Here is an 18,724-nt window from a genome sequence, read left to right as displayed (position 1 = left end):
CAGATGTCGCCGGCCATTGCGCCAGCCTGGACTGTGATCAGTGGCGTAGCTAGGTCGTCTGGCACCCGGGGCCCTTAGCTCTTCTGTCACCCCCCCCCCCCGGGTATAGTCGAGGAAGGCGAGGATATTGACAATGGTCGGGTGTCTTCAGACGTATATGACACCCCCCCCCCCCCTACTGGCCCCGTGCACCCGGGGCCCACGGCCCCCCGGCCCCCCCTGTTGCTACGCCACTGACTGTGATTCTTGGTTGGCACGTCTCAACGCTTTCTCCCATTCCTCAGGTGAGGGGGCTAGCCGCAGGAGCTCTTTTCGGGGCGGATGGGGGTCGCATCCCCATAGAACGTGATCCTGTCTAGCCTGTGCTAAGCCGCAAAACGTACACGTTGAGACGCTGTCGTCCTTCAGGATGGCCGCTAGTCTCCTGGGACTGAGCACACTGCGCGTTTGAGCTCGGCGCAGGGTCACGGCCTGTTGTCTGTTTAGGCCGCCGCATGGAGGCGGGTAAATCTGTCGTTACTCTCTTTGCCGACGGAGGCGATCTGCGTAACTTACTGAAAGGGTTTCAGGGCTTTCCGGAGGAGGCTGCCCCTCGGCCCGGTTAGTAGTTGCGCGGGCTGTGAGGTGGGCAGCTTCGCTACCGGTGTTTCCCGCGTGGCTAGGGACCCAGAGAAGCCTGATGCTTATCTCTGGCCTCTGTAGTCTTTCTGCCGCGGTTTGGCTTACTTGGCCCGATCTGAAGCTTTTGATCGCTGACATTGAGTCTGACACTATGAAGAGCGTCCCTGCGACTGCTGTCGCACTAGCAATGGCGCCCTCTTCCGTTTCTAGGATAGACCTTGCTGCGATTTTCTCGGTTCGTAGGATCCACCCCGTTCCGTCCACAGTCGCTACCTCATATGTGCCTTTCCCCACAGCGAGGCGTCCACATATGCGGCCGGTTTGTCTGCTATAGTCTTCTTAACGGATTCCGTGCGTGCGCGTCGGCGTCCCTTGTTACGTTCTCCCATGTTTTTCGGGAGTGGTGGAATGACCAGTTGGTTCCTAATGTCTCTCGGAATTTTCATTCTCTTGGTGGTTCCTGTGGGGGGGGGGGGGGGGGGAGGATATTCAGGAGTTGCAGGATCTCATGCCCTTGCTCCACCACTGCGCCGCTCTCTGCGCTTCCACGATTTCAGTGACGGTGTTATGGAGCCCTAATTGCATCAGTCTTTCGTTGCTTGCCCATGTAGGAAGTCCGGCGGCTACTCTGTAGACTGCACGCAGTAAAGTGTCGATCTTTGCGATGTCGATCTTTCGTAGTTGAAGGAAAGGACATCAATATATAGAGTACACGGACATCTATTCACTTTAATGGAATCATATCTCAGAAATAGAACTCAGTGTGTATGTATTAACAACGTCCTATCTTCTTTCTTGACACTTAAAAATGGAGTGCCGCAAGGGAGTGTTTTGGGCCCACTATTATTTACCTTATATATTAATGACTTAGTAAATATAGATCCTACAGTTGATTTCTTTATATATGCGGATGATAGTACTATACTCTTCTGTGGAAAAGACGCAAACGAACTAATTATCAGGTGTAATGCATTGCTAATGAAACTATCTGCTTGGTCACATTCAAATGTGATCAGAATTAACCCCACTAAAACGAAAGCTATTCTTTTCAGAGCCAGAAACAAACCTTTTCAGTTGGAACATTCAATCACTTATTTAGGCAAACACATAGAACTAGTTAATGAACACAAAATACTTGGAGTAATATTTTCATGTCATTTGAGTTGGGATGCTCATTTTAATAACCTTCGAAACAAGTTTTCTGGAGTCGCCGGTGTACTATCTCGCTGTAGAGCTTACATGCCGACAAAAGCCAAGCTACAAATTTATCATGCATTGTTCAACTCGCAATTTAATTAGTGCAGTTTAGTATGGGCAACCACAACACGAACTAACATAAATAAAATAGTTACATTACAAAAGGCGCTTTTCCGACACATTGCTAATATTGAAGCTCGATCAACAACAAAAACATTGTCACAAACATACAAAATCATATGGGTAGATCGATACTACGAATATCGTCTTTTACAAATATTTTATTTTGCAAGGAAAGAATGGAGAGATTTTCTTACATCACTAGCGACCTTGCAGCACCATGACATACCTGTGCATTTCAGAAACCCTGAACCTTGGCTTGTACCTCGCTTTCGCACCGAGTATAGGTTACAATCTATTAAACACAATTTGCCGAAAATTCTAAATAATCATGTTCACGCTAATAAATGCTCTCGTAAAGAGTTGAAGATGTATTTCGTTAACCTATAACATATATATTCATGTATAACGATGCATATAAATGACCATGTTTTCTTTTTTGCCTTTTTGTTTTATTTGTACAAAAATGTCTTGTTGTTTCTTACATACCCTGTCATAAGCATGTCTCTGAGTTTTCAATTTATGTTTAGTTTATGTTTAGTAAATTTCTGCTTAAGTTTTTTTTTGTTTTTTGTACCAAAAAAGGTTACTGTTTTCGTTCTGCCATGTATAACGCCTCCTGGGTCCAGTCAAGCTGCTGACGGCAGCTTTTAGCCCGGGAGGACTTTTCTAGTCTGTACTAGAAGAACAATAAACTTGAACTTGAACTTGAAGTTGTATGCTATCCTGCAGACGAAGTAAGCCTGGATTAGCCTGCATGTCTCTTTCTCTTAGAGTCCAAACTTGCGGCCAGTAATACGTCACAGCAGCCCGATTATCTGGCGAGAGGTGCTCGCCAGTCTATTCATAGTTTATTTGCACGAATTCTTTTCCTCTAGGAAGAGCCTCAGTACTCTGATGGTGGCGACCTGGGGTACTACTTCTTTATTGGCTACTATTTGCAGCGTAGTTTTGATTGCCTGCGTTGTTTTTCCGGCAATAAACACTTGGAGAGGAGCATTTACTTGGAGAGGAGCATTTGAGGCCGTTGCCGGACACGTAGGCTTGTACCGTGTGGGCTGCTGTTTGCAATGCCTGTTTGACGGCCCCGGCATTACCTTGCCTCGTCCAAATGGTAACATTGTCCGCATAGATGGCATGGCGGATGAGCGGGATCTTGTTAAGTTCCTTGGTTAGGTTCCTCATAGCACAGCTGAAAAGAAAAGGAGATTGTACTGCACCCTGGGGCGTACCCCTAGCGCCGAGATTGATCTGAGGGCTGCTGATATCTCCAATCTTGAAGGTGGCTGTCCGGTCGCGAAGAAAGGCAATGATGTATCTGTGAGCCCGTGCCCCAACATTCATGTCCGATAGGTTTCTGAGTATGGCCTCGTATCTGACGTTATCGAACGCCTTGTGCGCATCGAGCCCTAGGATCGTGCGCACTGCCCCCGGGATTCCGGCATCCACAACGTCCCCTTTGAGCATCCACATGATGTCTTGCGTCGACATGTGCACAGCTGGCCGAAAGCCAAAGAGGGTGGGTGGGAATAATTGGTGTTCCTCTACATGCTCGGCGAGGCGTGTTAAAACCACGTGCTCTAGTGCTTTGCCCAGACATGACGTAAGTGAGACGGCGGAGATTTTCCAGTTGCAGCGTTTATCCAGGTTTTGGAATAAACACTACGGCAGCCTCTTTCCATGGCTGTGGTAGTTCCCCGGTGCGCCACACCCCATTGAAGAGGCCGGTTAGGCTTCTAATTGTCCGGTCATCGAGGTTGCGCAGCATTTTATTTGTTATACCGTCCGGCCCCGCCGCCGAAGTGGTTTTTAGATCGGCGAGCGCAGCTCTTACCTCAGCCTCGGTTATGTCGGCATCTATGCTCTCATTCGCTTCGCCAGTGTACTCTGCGTACGCCAGCTCATTTGTTTCTGTATTAAAATAGCGGCTGGTGAGCTCTTGTATGATATCTTGCTGCGAGGCCGGATGCTCCCAAAGGAGCCGATTGACCTTCTTGGCCGTTGCCCCTCTGCTGCTATCAAAATCGAGCAAATGTCTAAACAAGAACGAGGGGTTCTTCGAGCCGAGCTGGCCATTTAGCCTGTTGCACAGCTGCATCCATTGAGCCGAATTTAGCTCGCATGAATACTCCAGTACTTCCGTCTCAGCCTGAGCCAGTGCTAGTTTAAGTGTGCGGTTATGTTTGTGCTTCATCCATTCTGCATGGAGAGTCTGCTGCTCTTCCCAGAGGCTGATCAGCTTAGAGTCGGGTGTGGGGCCATCTTCCACGGTGGGCACCTCCATCGTTGCTTCTTCCGCATCTTGGAGGAGCTGCGCCGTCCACTTGTTTAGGTCTTTAATCTTCGTTGCTGCCTGACGGTTGCGTTTGAATCTGAATTGGTCCCACTTGGCATGTTTGACGAGCAGTTTCTTCTTTTTGTTATACCCCACAGCAGGTATTCTAATGTCCAGGACATAATGATCACTGCCCAAATTGAGGCCTGTATTGGACCACGGCGCGCCCTCCAATTGCCGGACGAAGGTAAGATCGGGAATGGTGTTTCGTGACACGCTGTTGCCAATACGTGTCGGCTGCGTGGGATCTGTGAGCAGGGTCAAATCGTGATTGTTGGCCCAATTTGCAATCGACACTCCCTTCTGATTGTTTCGCGGGTAGCCCCACATGTTATGGCTTGCATTAAAGTCTCCCAGGACGACGAGCTGGGCTTGTGCCGCCTCTTTCCTCGCTTTTCTCATGATTGTGGGGAAGGGGATAGTATTGCACTTTGGCGGGCTATATATGTTTAGTATATAGAGGCATTTATGCTTCCTGTTTTTGGGCATTAGCTGCACAAAGGTGTGCAGATTTTCGATTTCTAAGTCGATTTGCATTGCGGTGATCTTTCGATGCGCAGCAATGGCTGTTCAGGCACTCGGTTTCTTGCTTGTAGAGAGCTCATTAAAATAGATATAGCCCCTTATTTTGATTGCCGATTCTGTTTCCTGTAGCGCGATGACATCGACCTTGGGGTCGAGGTCCGCCATTGCGAACTGCAGCGCTGCCCTCTTGGTGGCAAACGACCTGCAGTTCCACTGTAATATCCTAACTTGTTCCGCCATCCCCTATGCGGAATACCATGGACCTGGCGTCGGGCGCATCTGTGGGGATGCCGTTCCCGTCGTGAGGTCGTCCTGCGTGACTCGTAGCCGTGTTCAATGGTGTGAGAGAGGATTACGGAGTCTGTGTTTCTGCCTAAGGTGGGTAGCATGCTGATGATTTCGCTTTTAAGCATATCATGGAAGGCTTTGAGTGTTTCTTGCATTACACACTGTATTGTGTTGAACCTTTCTTCTGTGATTTTCGCCAGGCTTGTTATTGTTTGCTCGACTGCTTCGACTCTGTTCGAGGCTGTTCGCGGGTTGTGCAGTGGAGTCTATATCTTCCGTTAGTTTCCTTTTAGCATTACGTGCCTTATCCACCTCCATGCTCGCCTCTGCGTTCCTGTGTACGGATGCGGCAGTTTCTCTAGCTGTAGCTGTTACCAGGATGGGCATGGGATTTTCTAGCGCTCGCATTTTATTGTTAGCGGCTGCTAGCTGTTTTCTGAGCTCCTTTACTTCTGCGGCTAGCCCTCTCACCGTTTCGTTGACTTCTTCTCCGCCAGGCTTTCTCCCCCGGTCTGTGCTGGCGGCAGGGGACTGCCGGGCCAATCGCTATGTTTGTCCGTGCTGGACCCTGGCCAGCGACGTCGATCATTTGGTCCCGCAGCCGTGGCTGGAGGAGCCACCGCGTGCTGCGGCCGTCCCTCTGCTGGAAGTCTATCTCGGGAGCTCGAGGGGGCCTGCTGCTCCGGGATCGCCTCTTGCTGTCTGTCTTGTGTCACCTTGGGCCCTCCTATGCCTAGTACCGCGTCCCTGTAACCCGTGTTCTGCTGGCTGGACTGGGGCGCCGAGGTGATGCGAGCCATGCGCTCCTGGTCACTGGCTTGTGGACTGTGCTGTTGTTGCTTGTCGCAGCTGCTGTGCTGTTGTACTTGGGAATAGTATTTAAACTTACAGTTCCTACCACCGGTGGGGTGGCCACCCTTACACACTATGCACCGAGCTATGCATGCGCGCTTGGTGCCCCACTCCGGTGTGGCATGTGTCTCATCACCAGATCTCTTGCATTTTGCCTTTCATTCTTGGGGACACACGTCTGTTCGATGGCCTACTTTCCGATAGTTAAAACAGGCTTCGACCCGGTCCCTGAAACGGCAAACGACGTACGTGGCTCCCCAGAACCTTGCGTAGTCCGGGCGGACCGCCCCGGCAAATATCGCCACAATGTGTTTGGATTTCCCCAGTCGCCTGGCGCCAACGATTTGGGTGCCCTTATTTCTGGCTCATAGTTCGTCAAAGATGGCTGCATCATCTTCGTCAGAACACGCGTGGTACAGTATCGCTTTGGTAGAGGTCTCAGGCGCCGGAGTGTGGGCAAAAACGTGTATTTCTTGCTGCCCGATTTTGATGATTTGCAATCCGATGTATCCGTCGGCCCTATCCCGAGAAGGGCTACTAATCAGCGCCGTATTGTTGGTAGGGTGCACCCGGAGCTGATCCTCGGTGACGACTTCGGTGGGATTCACTTGCGTCGCGGCGCAGACTGCTTTAAATAGTTCTGTCGCACCGTAGCTCAGCAGACTGACTGATGTTTGCGGTCGGAGGATGATATTGTAATCATCGGGCGGAAGTTTCGGCAGCGGTTTACGTTTAGGGAGTGGTGGCGGCCCGGCGCGGAACCAAGGTCTCCCGCTCTCACAGTGCACGGATCCCGTAGCGGTAGCGGTCTGTGTCGTTTCCGTCTCGATTCCGTTAGATTGGCGTGCGCACCAGCGCTGCGCCTCCAACTTCGTGCAGCTCCCACTGTGATACTCGTCTTCGGTAATCTTCTCGCCCTCTACGACCACTTCCGTGATTGAAGGCTGCGTGGTTCAACGGACCGCGCGATGGACTTCTGCCGCGCCGGCGCTAGGGTTCGTGCCGGAGCTGACAGGCGACTCCGACCACGCTGGCGTTAGGGCTAACGCAGCGGGTCGGCGCAGCAAGGCTTTTTTCGAGCCACAGAGGCGAGATAAGAGTCCGAATTGCCCCTTAGTTGATATCAGTCGATGTGAGTCGATCTTCCACTGCATCCTTTGTAAAATTTCACCGCGCAAAAGGTGACCATGCCGCAGAAACACTTACAGAACGACGGAGCGTGCGCCTCCACTCCTCGCCATTTCAGAAAACCTCGAGCTCACATGTACTCACACTAAAAAGGGGGAGGACCTCTGGCGTGAGGCTCTAAACCTAAACTTGATGCTAGTCACGGACCCAGCGTTCCCCACCAGATGCGGAACTTCGTCGAGCCGTGACACAACACCGGATCTCACCTTTGTCAGGAGCATTGCAGCGGTCAAGTGGACGAACCTCGGGGTATACTTTGGTAGCGACCATTATATCTTGGCCACGCACCTCCAAGTCGACCAGAAGAGACAGCGCATGTTCCAGTACACAGACTGGGACAAATTTCGCAAAATTAGGGAAGAGCGAACGGAGAGTGAGGACAAGCCTAGCCTCGAACAATGGGTTGCACAGGTTAGACACGACATCAAAGCTACCACTAAAGAGGTTTGTACCGACCTCCCGGTTGAAAAGATGGACAGCCGTCTCGCCGACCTGTTGGAGGCCAAGCAATCCCTCCTCGCCAGGTGGAAAGGACAACGGCTCAACCGCAGGCTCAGAAAAAAGATATCGGAAAGCCAACAGAACTATAGAGGAACACTGCAGAGCCCTCTGTAAACAGCAATGGGATGAGGTGTGCAACTCGATCGACGGGCAGATGCGCAACGGGGGCACCTGGAACCTCCTAAAGCATCTCGACGAGACGAACACTAAAACCAACCAACGCAACACACTGGCGCGCACTCTACACACAGCCAAGCGAGAATATTCGAGCAAGAAATTTTATCGAAACTCGTACAGAAGTACCTATCAGTCGCATCGTGCCCTACACCACCTTCCCCTGACTACGAAGGCTCCGAGAACCCTGAACTCGATGCAGAATTCGGAATTGAGGAGATTAGGCAGGCGCTCCACGCCCTCAACGGCAGATCGGCTCTGGGTCCGGACAAGATCACAAACAAAGCTCTACGGAATCTGGACGAGAAGTCCATCGAATACCTAACGGACATCATTAACCAAGCATGGAGCAATGGTAAAGTGCGGGAAATGTGGAAATCGACCAACACCATTCTCATCCCCAAGCCAGGCAAGCCGCCCAGCCTCGATAACCTCCGCCCAATTTCGCTCACATCATGCGTGGGGAAAGTTGCTGAGCACGCAATCCTAAACAGGCTTTCACGCTACCTGGAGGACCACGACACGACAACCTCAATGAGTCGGCACGCGGAGCTGCGCGAGGGATCATCAACCGCGTAGCTACGGGGCAGCGTGACGCCGGCGGTACTGACAATCGGGACTCTCCTTCTTCGTACACCGAAAAAACTAAGCACTTTTACTTGGCTCGGAGGATCTACCCCGTCCCACATTGCAAACTCAATAGACCTCAGGCTTTGACACTAAGGCTTCTACAGACGGGGGCATACCCAAACCCCGTACTTCTTCACAAGATGTACCCCGAAATTCAGACGACAAGTGCATGTGCACTATGCAATGACTTAGCGAACACACCTCACATGCTCTGGCGATGCCCCGCGTTACGCGGCGATGAAAGTAACACTTCTTCACGCTGGGATGCTGTCCTACGCAGCCCCAACCTCGAAGAACAGTTATGGGCTGTCCAACGGGCCCGCGACGCAGCGGAGAGGCTCGACCTCTCTGTCCTGACGTGGGAGCGGCCCGCTGCGCGCTAAGGCGCGCGCTAAAGGACCCTAATAAAGTTTTTCATCCATCCATCTATGTACATGTACGCGACGCACGCTAAAAGCGACCATGTATCGCCATCTATCGCCACGTATAAACACTGCTGTAGCCATTGACATCCAAGACAAATCAGAGCCAAGCCAGTCGAGGTGGATTGACGCGCAAAACACGGGAAAAAGTGTGTACCTGTGCCGATCGGAGCTTCGCAATGCCTACAAGTGCTTTATGCAACCGTTATCTGCTGTCAGCGTTGTTGTGGGATGAGATTGACGACCTCCTGATTACAAGAGCGGAGCGGGAGCTTTTGAAATGTTCGTTGGACGACGTGGAATACTTCTTCAGGCGCAAGAGAGGGTCAGAGCTGCTGCGCTACTGGTCGCATCGTGGACTGCTCGACATCGAGAGTATAGAGCCCTTAGTCTTCAAGCAGCAGTTTAGGTTTGAAAAAAAAGGACTTCAATGACTTGTTTAGTGCACTTGTGGTACCGGACACTAAAGAGTGCGCAAGACGTGACCGTGCCGGGTCGGGAGGCGTTATGCATCACGCTACGACGCCTTGCTTACCCGAACAAGTGGTGCGATCTGAAAGGCATATTTGGCAGGCACTGTTGCGTACTCCAGGGTAGCGTATCGTACTGCTGCCGAGTAGTAGCGACGCCTGCCTATCGAAGCTCGACCGACGTTACTTATTGGGTAGCGTGACGTTATCGGCGGGCTGCAGGCATCCGGTAGACCAGGGCGACCAAGCAAGGGCAAGACGATTTCTAGTGCGAAACTTGCACGGTTTATTCAAAGGTTGTCGAAAATTGAAGAGAAGAGAATGAAGTGTTCAAAAGTACATTTCGGAGCCCCTTAAATAGGCTCTCTACAATCGTGGGAGTGATCTTGCTTCCGTCGACGTCATGTGGCCGGCACTGAAAGCCTGCTGCAAGGAGGGCTCTTGCTTCCGTCGACGTCACGTGATCGGCACAGAAAGCCTGCTGCAAGGAGGAGGCCGTCCCGCCTCCTGGAATTGTAGACGCTTGTCCGTCTCCTTTGCGCATTGCTGGTTCGTGGACGTTCTCATTTTGGCCGTTCGAGGAACGGGTCCCTCTAGAGTAGCACACACACACAAAAGAGGCCTGTACGCTGCGGGGCTTCCGCCAGACCGGCAGACGCTCGAAATGGTCATGGCGAATTAGGAAGTCACGCTTCATTTCGACGAGGCCTGGTGGAGGAAGGTCGGGTGAGAGAAAGTTCTTTCTCCGCGAGGTGCGGGACGCCAACCATAGCAGGCGAAGTCAGGCCTCATTTCGACGAGGCAGGGTGAGAGATGGTCGGTTGAAATGCCTTTCTGCACGTGGTGCCAGACGCCAACCCTGACAGCACTCATCGGTGATGTCGAGTGTGGCATCACAGCTGATTTGCCACATCGCAAGCGAGTTTGAGCACTTGCTTAATGACTGCAACAACCACGACTGGCTGTCCCCTGCCCACCTTGAAGACTTTGCAAGTGTAAGTTAACTTTGCTGTTTTACTTTCGCGGCAGTGCTGGACGTAACCGTGCTGGACGTAAAGGCAGCAAGAACAGCTGTTCTTGCTGCCTCTCTCCGCAATGGCTATTTTTCTCCTCACTGTAGGGTATCCCACCTCGTCTTTTTTATTTTTTATGTGAGGACTAAATTGTCAGCGGTGAATGGAAACTGGAATGTTCGAAATGTAGAACCAATGCCCGCAAACTGCCGTCGACATGTGTCGGGATGAAATGTAGAGAAAACAATAATCTCTCCAAGCGACAGTGTTGCAAGTACAGAAATTGATATGAGGCATCTACAGAGCAGTCAGCTTTCATGCAGAAGTAACCTCCCTTTCAAAACTTTATTTTGACCCCGAAATCTTGCTCTTCTGTATTTAGGCTGAGTATTTTATCTCGGCAAGTTTTACAGAAAGTAGGCATGTCAAATATATGCAAACATTGCATGTTTGTGTGTATTTCAAGCTACATACCCTTACTACAGATTACGGACATAAAAGTGTGTTGGCGGATGTCATCTAGGACACATGGCTTTATGTAAGGGAGCTACTTAAGGGAAACTAATAGTCTTATTTTCCATCTTAACTAAAACCTGTGTTTTGAGCTCGTTTCATTTTGTCATCTCGCAGGCCATCCACAACCGTGACGCAGCACTGACCAACTGCTGGGCATCCATCGATGGTACGGCACCGCCTATATGCCGGCCCAAAAGAAACCAGGGTGACTACTTCTCGGGCCACAAGCGGATGCATGTATTGAAGTACCAGTCGGGTATGTGCCCGAATGGCATTGTATGCCAGATTGATGGTCCATACCCTGGAAAGCGGCATGATGCAGGTAGGTTGTCTGGTGTCCTATGTAAAAAGAAAAAAAAACATTTCACTTCCATACAGATGTGATACAGCTGCGTAAACTTGAACATACTTATTGCACTGTGGACGAATATGGACGGTGCTTACTTCCATCACATTATAAATTTACGAACTATATGACTGCTTAGAAAGCAAAGCACGAACAGAAAAAAAGCTCTAGTGCCAACTTTAGCCCTTTTGTTCTCATTTACACTTCAATGTGCCTGGAACGTTCTACCATGTACATTTCAACATACTTTTTGGATGGCTTTGTTGAGTCTGCAGAAAGTGTATAAGGCATACAAAGTAAATGTTCAGCTGGTGTGCTAATTTTAATGTAACTGGTGTTAATTTCGCCGTTATGTGAGTCAATTGAACGCATTTTTTATTGCAGGGATACTCCAATGCAGCGGCCTCTATGCCAAACTGGAGAAGCTGGTGGGGCCCCATCACTTCGTCATGTACAGTGATCCGGCCTACCCCTTGAAACCGCTCCTAATGAAGCATTATGGCGTCTCTTCCTTGACGGCCACACAGCTGGCATTCAACTACAGCATGGGTCGTGTTCGTCAGTCTTTTGAGTGGGGCTTTGGAAAGGTTGTTGCTGAATTTGCCTTTCTAGATTTTAAGAACCAGAAATTGCTGCGCCAACAAGTGCCTAAGATGTATAAAGCTGCCACTATTCTACTTACTGCCACACATGTATATACAGCAGCCAGGTGTCGTAATACTTTGGACTTGATCCGCCTAGCCTACTTGAGTACCTGAGGCCACGCCATTGAAGTGCTCGTGCATGTATGTGCTTAGACTTTTACCATAATTACGCACACTTGTGCATTGTAAGAACTATTTGTTGGTTCACTTCTGAGATATTGCTGCATCACGTTCGTCCTGTCCAAATCCTCAATTGACGCTCCTCACCAACACGAACCTGATTGAAGTAAACGTCAGAGTTGTCGGACGATCGCGCCGCTGCCACCAGTTGTAAGGGTTGTAGGTCATAGGGAGGAACTTGGGAGGACAGGACTAGGCGTACAGGATTTATTTACAGATAATTACATTCAAACAGGGGATACATTCGACAGTCTAGCGTGGCTCCCAAATGGAACACGCACGACGAAGCATACCGCAAACGAGCACGAGCACACTGCTCAGGAGCACGATCACACACTAGCAGCCGACAAAGAGCTGCTTATAAACACTCCGTCCTCCCTCGATCCCTAGATGAGGGAAAACGGCAGTTCGCCGCCAATTCGCAGCGTCCAACGTCATCGAAGTTGACCCGCCTTTTTGGAGGAGGAGGGCTCACACACACACACGTACGCACTGCTTTCACTGCCCCCACCGAGGTGAGATGGTCTTCGCAGAAATGTGCCTTGCCCAAAGGAGGCACCTCTTATTCCCCGAGCTGACCCCCGCAGCGTGGCCGCAGTTCTCCATTGTCTTGCATCCTGAAAAGCACGTGGGACGTTGCCGCCAGATACATTCCCTCGGGAACTCTCTCGCTCCCGAAAGACCGGGTCGGTGGTGGCGAGTTCGCTAACAATAGTTGGTCCGCCGATCGCGTTTAGTCATAGCGGCGCCGAGGGGGTGTTGACGCGGCACCTCGAGGTGCCTACGAAACGAGTCGCCGCAGCGGGTGTTGAAGGCTTCCATGGTCTCTTCGGGGAAGCTCGCCACGCTCGCAGCTGCAGCTGGCTGAGAAAACGTTGCATGTCGGCACCTCTGCAGGCCGTTCCTAACAGCTCCTCCATGGCCCGGAAAATCTCGACTGGTCAGTGCTGACAACCGCTGGGCAGGAAGAGAACGGCTGGCGAGCAAGAACATGGCTTTGCTCTCTGGAATCCCTACGCACTTGGAATGTCTTAAACCATCTTACAACAACCGGTACAGAAGAGTCGATCCCGGCAACACAATACCACTCAGCGTGCAAACGCCCGGAATCAGCTGTTAACCCCACCAGGCTTGCTATCAAAATTTCCATGAAAGCCCCTCAACTGGGAACCCAAAATTTTGACCCCGAAATTTCGTACCGCCAAAGCGAGCGTTCACGTTCCCCTTGTGTTCGACTAAACCTGACCGTCGCGCTCCACAAGAGTAAAGGTTTACGCAGAACTACACCGAAGGCTCTCAACCACCAATACCCGAACATAAGCAGCCTAAGTTCACGAACAGCCTGTTTTTACCCTATCACAGTGGCGTACTTACTGCACGTACTGGTGCCACTGAACCATCTGGTCAACTCCACAGGTACGTAATCACAGTCGCGCTAGCTTTGTGGTCATTATTGAGAACACGTACTTGCGTCGTACGCAAACGTTTCATCACGCTAACTTTCGTTTCTTTCTCTGGTCCATACAGGACACGTAACTTAACCGAGCAACTAAACTTGCGTAACTCACGCGCACCGCAGAACCCTTAAAAAATACGTCTTCTAGCAACTAGTTCTACGCATGCGTACTAGAGACATTGGAATACGGCTGCCTTCAACACACGCGAGCAACCCAGTCATACACGTTCTGCTTCGTTCCGTCCTCACAGGACACGCGCTAATTGGAACTAAGAACGCTTCTCAGTGCCAATTACGCACTTACTGAAAACCTACGCCCTTAACCTTAGAAAATTCAAAAACACATATATATAAATAAGAAGGTTAACTAATACACACACGCGTTACCATAGGCCTCTCACCGATAACCTTGACCTTCAGCTTACTCACACACACACGCAAAAAAGCCTATCTACTCATTAACTAACACTGGCGAAACTAAAGCTTTAACTAAAACGCATCTTTCAAATCCCGGAGCTTCTCAAACAAAACATAAACAAAGCTCATACCTTAATATCAAAAGAAACTTTAGTCTTAAATTGCGAATATTTTCAAATGCTAAAAATAATACAAAACAAGACTTTTCACTTTTACGAAAGCTGTCTTGGCCTCCCGTTCCAAACGTTTACGTCTGGCTCCTACTTTTGAGCCGTACCCCGCAGGGGCGTCTGCGTCAGCATGCGTTTGGTATGTTGCGACACCACGTACTCGAGCACATGAGGGTTGGACCCTCCTGCGTGTAGCCGTGCGCGGCTTAGCCGTGTCCGAGGAAAGGGGGATCCTGGGTGTTAAGCCGATGCCGGGTGCTCGGACCTTTAAGGCCCCTCGGCGGAGGCAACACGCCTCTTTGGCCTCTGCTTCACGTAGACGGCACCCCCTGACTGACCCACTCGGGGGAAATCGACAGTCGCCTCTTCCTGTCCCCCTCTTCAATCTTTTTCTGTCTCTCTCACCTTCAATCTTTCCTGCCTTCTACTCACTTATTCTTACTTCCGTATTTCCGGGCGGCAAGGGTTAACCGTGTGTCATATATTCAACCTTGGGTATATACATTAGGTTATAGTGGCGGTGTATAGCTGGCGTCTGCAGGTTTCTTGGAACCTGCAGCGCCCCCTTGTTGGGCTCGGTGGTGGGTGGCTACCACCGCTGCTGAATTTTCAAACTATCCAATGGCAGAAGCGTTCCCGCGACTTTTAGATCGGCCTCTGAAAAGAGGTCGCACCGAAGCAACTTTCCAGTTCTTTTTAAAACCAACCAAAAACTCATTTCCAAGAAAGCACGTTCTTCACAGTGAAGGCAACACAACCGTAAGAAAGCTGTCACCATTCACAGTTTCGAAATGCCTAGCAAACACAATTGGAGCTGGTTACAAAGCCCCGAAGATGGCTAGTGGAGACCTCCTCCTTGAACTGACCAAAAAAGATCAACTAGAAAAACTCGCCGAACTCACCACTATCGGTGACATCAAAGTGACAATCTCTCCAGACCGCTCGCTGAGCACAAGCAGAGGAGTTATATCTGAAGAAGACTTCCTGAACCTCAGTGATGAAGGGTTCCTCGAAGGATTTCAGGAGCAAAACGTAATTAAGGTACAGAGAATCACACTACGACGCAATGACCAACAGATTCCGACGAAACATGTGATATTGACATTTGGTAACAGCACAGTGCCTAGTTCACTCGACGCAGGATATTTGAAAATCAACGTGAGGCCGTACATACCGAACCCAAGGCGGTGTTTCAAGTGCCAGAGGTTTGGGCATGGATCACAATCATGCAGAGGCAAAGAAACATGTGCGAAATGTAGTGCCAATGACCATCCTTCTGATAACTGCAATGCTCCCGTAATATGTGTAAATTGCAAGGGCGATCATCCAGCTTACTCACGGAGTTGCCCTTGCTGGAAAAAAGAAGTAATTGCTCTAACAGTCAAAGAAAAAATCTCGTTCTATGAAGCCAGAAAGCGGCTATCGTACCTTCCGCGAAGAAGTTACGCCGATGTAACGCAGATGGGGGCAGCGTCACAGAGGTTTCAGCAGTCCTCCGAGCCCACGCGTAGTGGTCCCGCAGTGACCCATCCCGCCCCCGTGATGGAAGCAGCCGACGCTGCTCCATCCTCTTCAAACGCCCTGCAGACAGCAGTCCCGCAGGGCCCTGAGATCAAGCGAACCCCAAGGCCCGAGACCCGTGTCTCGGCGCCTAACTCTTGATCCTCCAGCGCCTCAGAGAGAGCGATGGAGGTCGGCGCAAGAACCCCGGTGTCACTGACACCAAAGGACAAGCGCTTTCTAGAGCGCGGTAAGAGGGACAAAATCCCAATAACCACTCAAAATAAAAAAGCGATAACCTAAAGGTTATCGCTTATTTGTATAAGCCTTTTTAAATCCATGTCACCTAACATCGCACCTCTTATTCATTCCGTAGTGCCAATTCTTACCTTTTAATTGTAAAATGGCTTTTATTATTCATTGGAATTGTAGAGGTCGCATGCACAATCTAGGTGACATCAAAGACATCATCATACATCACATATCATCAGACATCAGACATACATAAACCAGTTGCTGTATGTCTTCAGGAAACAAATCTCGGTCCAAAAAATAGTCAAATTCTCAAAGGTTTCACCGTTGTCCGAAGGGACCGCGAATGTTCCACCCGTTTGTCAGGCGGAGTGGCTATAGTCGTGCAGGGCGGCACTCCTACCCGAATCGTCCAATTGAATACATCTTTAGAAGCCGTAGCTGTCACCATTCTATCTTACAAAAGCATCACCATTTGCTCACTGTATATTGTACCCCACACCCACTTCACTACTAAACAATTAGAAAATTTACCAGATCAATTACCGGAACCATTTGTTTTAGTAGGCGATTTTAATGCTCATTGTACTCTTTGGGGCAGCGTCAAAACTGACCAATGAGGACAGCTGGTTGAAGATTTTATCTTATCCAATGATATCTGCCTTTTAAATTCAGGTGCCCCACGTACTTTTCACCAACTGCCCGCAGTTTTAGCTGTTTAGATTTAGCTTTTTGCTCACCATCTCTTTTTAATGATCTTAGGTGGGAGGCCCTCGACACATCATATGGTAGTGATCACTTACCAGCAGTCATTAAACTCCTATCATCACCACCAACCTTAACCACTAGGCCACGCCGATGGAAACTAAAGCTCACTAATTGGCCGCTCTTTACGGAAAATTCGAAACTGGAAGATGTCTTTTCGCCAGACCTAAGCGTTCATGAACTTAACAAAAAATTCACTGAGGTAATAATGTCAGCGGCAGAAAAGGCGATACCCCAGTCATCGGGAACTGTGAGCAAAAGGCTAAACGCCTGGTGGACGAAGGAGTGTACCAACGCTAAATAGAACAAAATAAGGCCTGGGGAATCCTACGGAGGTACCGCACCTATTGCAACCTCTTAAACATGAAACAAGCCAAAGCACGAGTCATTAGAAGACAGGCTGGAAAATCTTCATGGCAAAAATACATATCTTCAATCAACAGTACAGTAACATCAAAACGAATGTGGGACCAGGTCAGGAAATTTAGAGGAGAGTACTCATCGTACACAATTCCACTACCTACATGTCCAGGCACACAAACAACAATACAAGAACAGGCAGACATACTTGGCGAACATTTCCGTGATGTATCCAGTTCAGGGAATTATACAGAGGAATTTTTACAATACAAACAGTCCGCTGAAAAACAGAAGCTGCCCACTGCTGGCGCGTCAAATGAACCATACAATTCCCCCCTGACACAACAAGAAATAAACAGAGTCCTTTCTGCAGGGAAGACAACAGCGCCAGGTCACGATCGTATTCACTACGCCATGCTGGCCCATCTATCTCAGGCGTCTGTAGACGCTCTCCTTAAATTTTTCAACATAACCTGGGAATTTGATATAATGCCCGAAGAGTGGAAAAAAGCAATAGTAGTTCCATTTCTAAAAGCCGGAAAATCCCCAACATCCGCAAGCAGCTACAGACCCATCGCCCTCACAAGCTGTTTGGCAAAATCATATGAAAGCATTATCAACATAAGACTCTCATTTATTTTAGAATCAAGGAACCTCATAGATCCCCATCAGTGTGGATATAAAAAGGGTTGTTTAACCACCGACCATCTTGTCCGTCTTGAACATGAAATTAGACATGCATTTTTACTCAAACAACACTGTCTTGCAGTTTTCGATTTAGAAAAAGCCTATGATACCACATGGAGATATGAAATTTTAAGAGACCTGGCTGACCTCGGCATCCGTGGTAAAATGCTGAATTGCCTAGCTGATTTTATGTCTAACAGAACATTTCAGGTACGTCAGGGTTCAGTTCGTTCTCATACATTTACAGGAAAATGGCGTTCCGCAAGGCTGTGTTCTCAGCACGACGCTGTTTATAGTAAAGATGAATTTAATTAATAAGATTATACCGTCATCTCTATGCACTCTGTTTACGTAGACGATCTCCAAGTAGCTTGCCGCGCTTCAAGTTTGCCAACCTGTGAAAGGCAGCTTCAAATGACAATAAATAAACTTACACAATGGGCTAACAAAAATGGTTTCCGTTTCTCCACACAGAAAACAGTTACTGTTTTGTTCTCTCAGAAACGAGGGCTACACAGCGATCCAGTCCTAAAATTGAACGACACCATATTGCCGGTGAAACAAGATCATAAGTTTTTAGGAGTAACCTTTGACACCAAACTTAATTTCCTAACTCACATAAAAGCACTAAAGATTAAAGCAAATAAAGCTCTAAATATCCTTAAAGTTCTGTCTCATAAGCACTGGGATTCCGATCGAACGTGCCTTTTACGCGTTTACCGGTCTCTTGTGCGTAGCCTTTTAGACTACGGCTCTGTGGTTTACGGCTCAGCCAGATAGTCCTACATCAAGCGACTTGATCCAGTACATAACCTTGGACTGCGACTGGCAAGTGGCGCCTACAGAATGTCACCTGTCCAAAGTTTATATGTTGAGTGTAATGAACCCTCACTACATCAGCGCAGAGCATTACTCACTTTTTCCTACGTACTAAGAATTCAGTCATCACCACAACACATATGCTACAATATCCTCACACAATGCAACTCACACTTACACTACACAAATAAACCGAACATGATTAAACCGCTTGTTTAATATGAGGAATATGAGGAATATGTTCAGGATTATAACATTCCTTGCGAAGTCCTCCAG

General features: G+C 49.2%; 1 pseudogene; it reads left to right on the top strand.

Moving 5' to 3' along the window:
- Positions 1-8,170: 8,170 nt before the first annotated feature.
- LOC142558276 (uncharacterized) lies at positions 8,171-16,531 on the top strand (annotated as a pseudogene).
- Positions 16,532-18,724: the final 2,193 nt, after the last annotated feature.

Source organism: Dermacentor variabilis, chromosome 9 (assembly GCF_050947875.1).
Source record: "Dermacentor variabilis isolate Ectoservices chromosome 9, ASM5094787v1, whole genome shotgun sequence".
In the NCBI taxonomy this organism is placed as follows: Eukaryota; Metazoa; Arthropoda; class Arachnida; order Ixodida; family Ixodidae; genus Dermacentor; species Dermacentor variabilis.
This window is presented reverse-complemented; position numbering and strand designations above follow the sequence as displayed.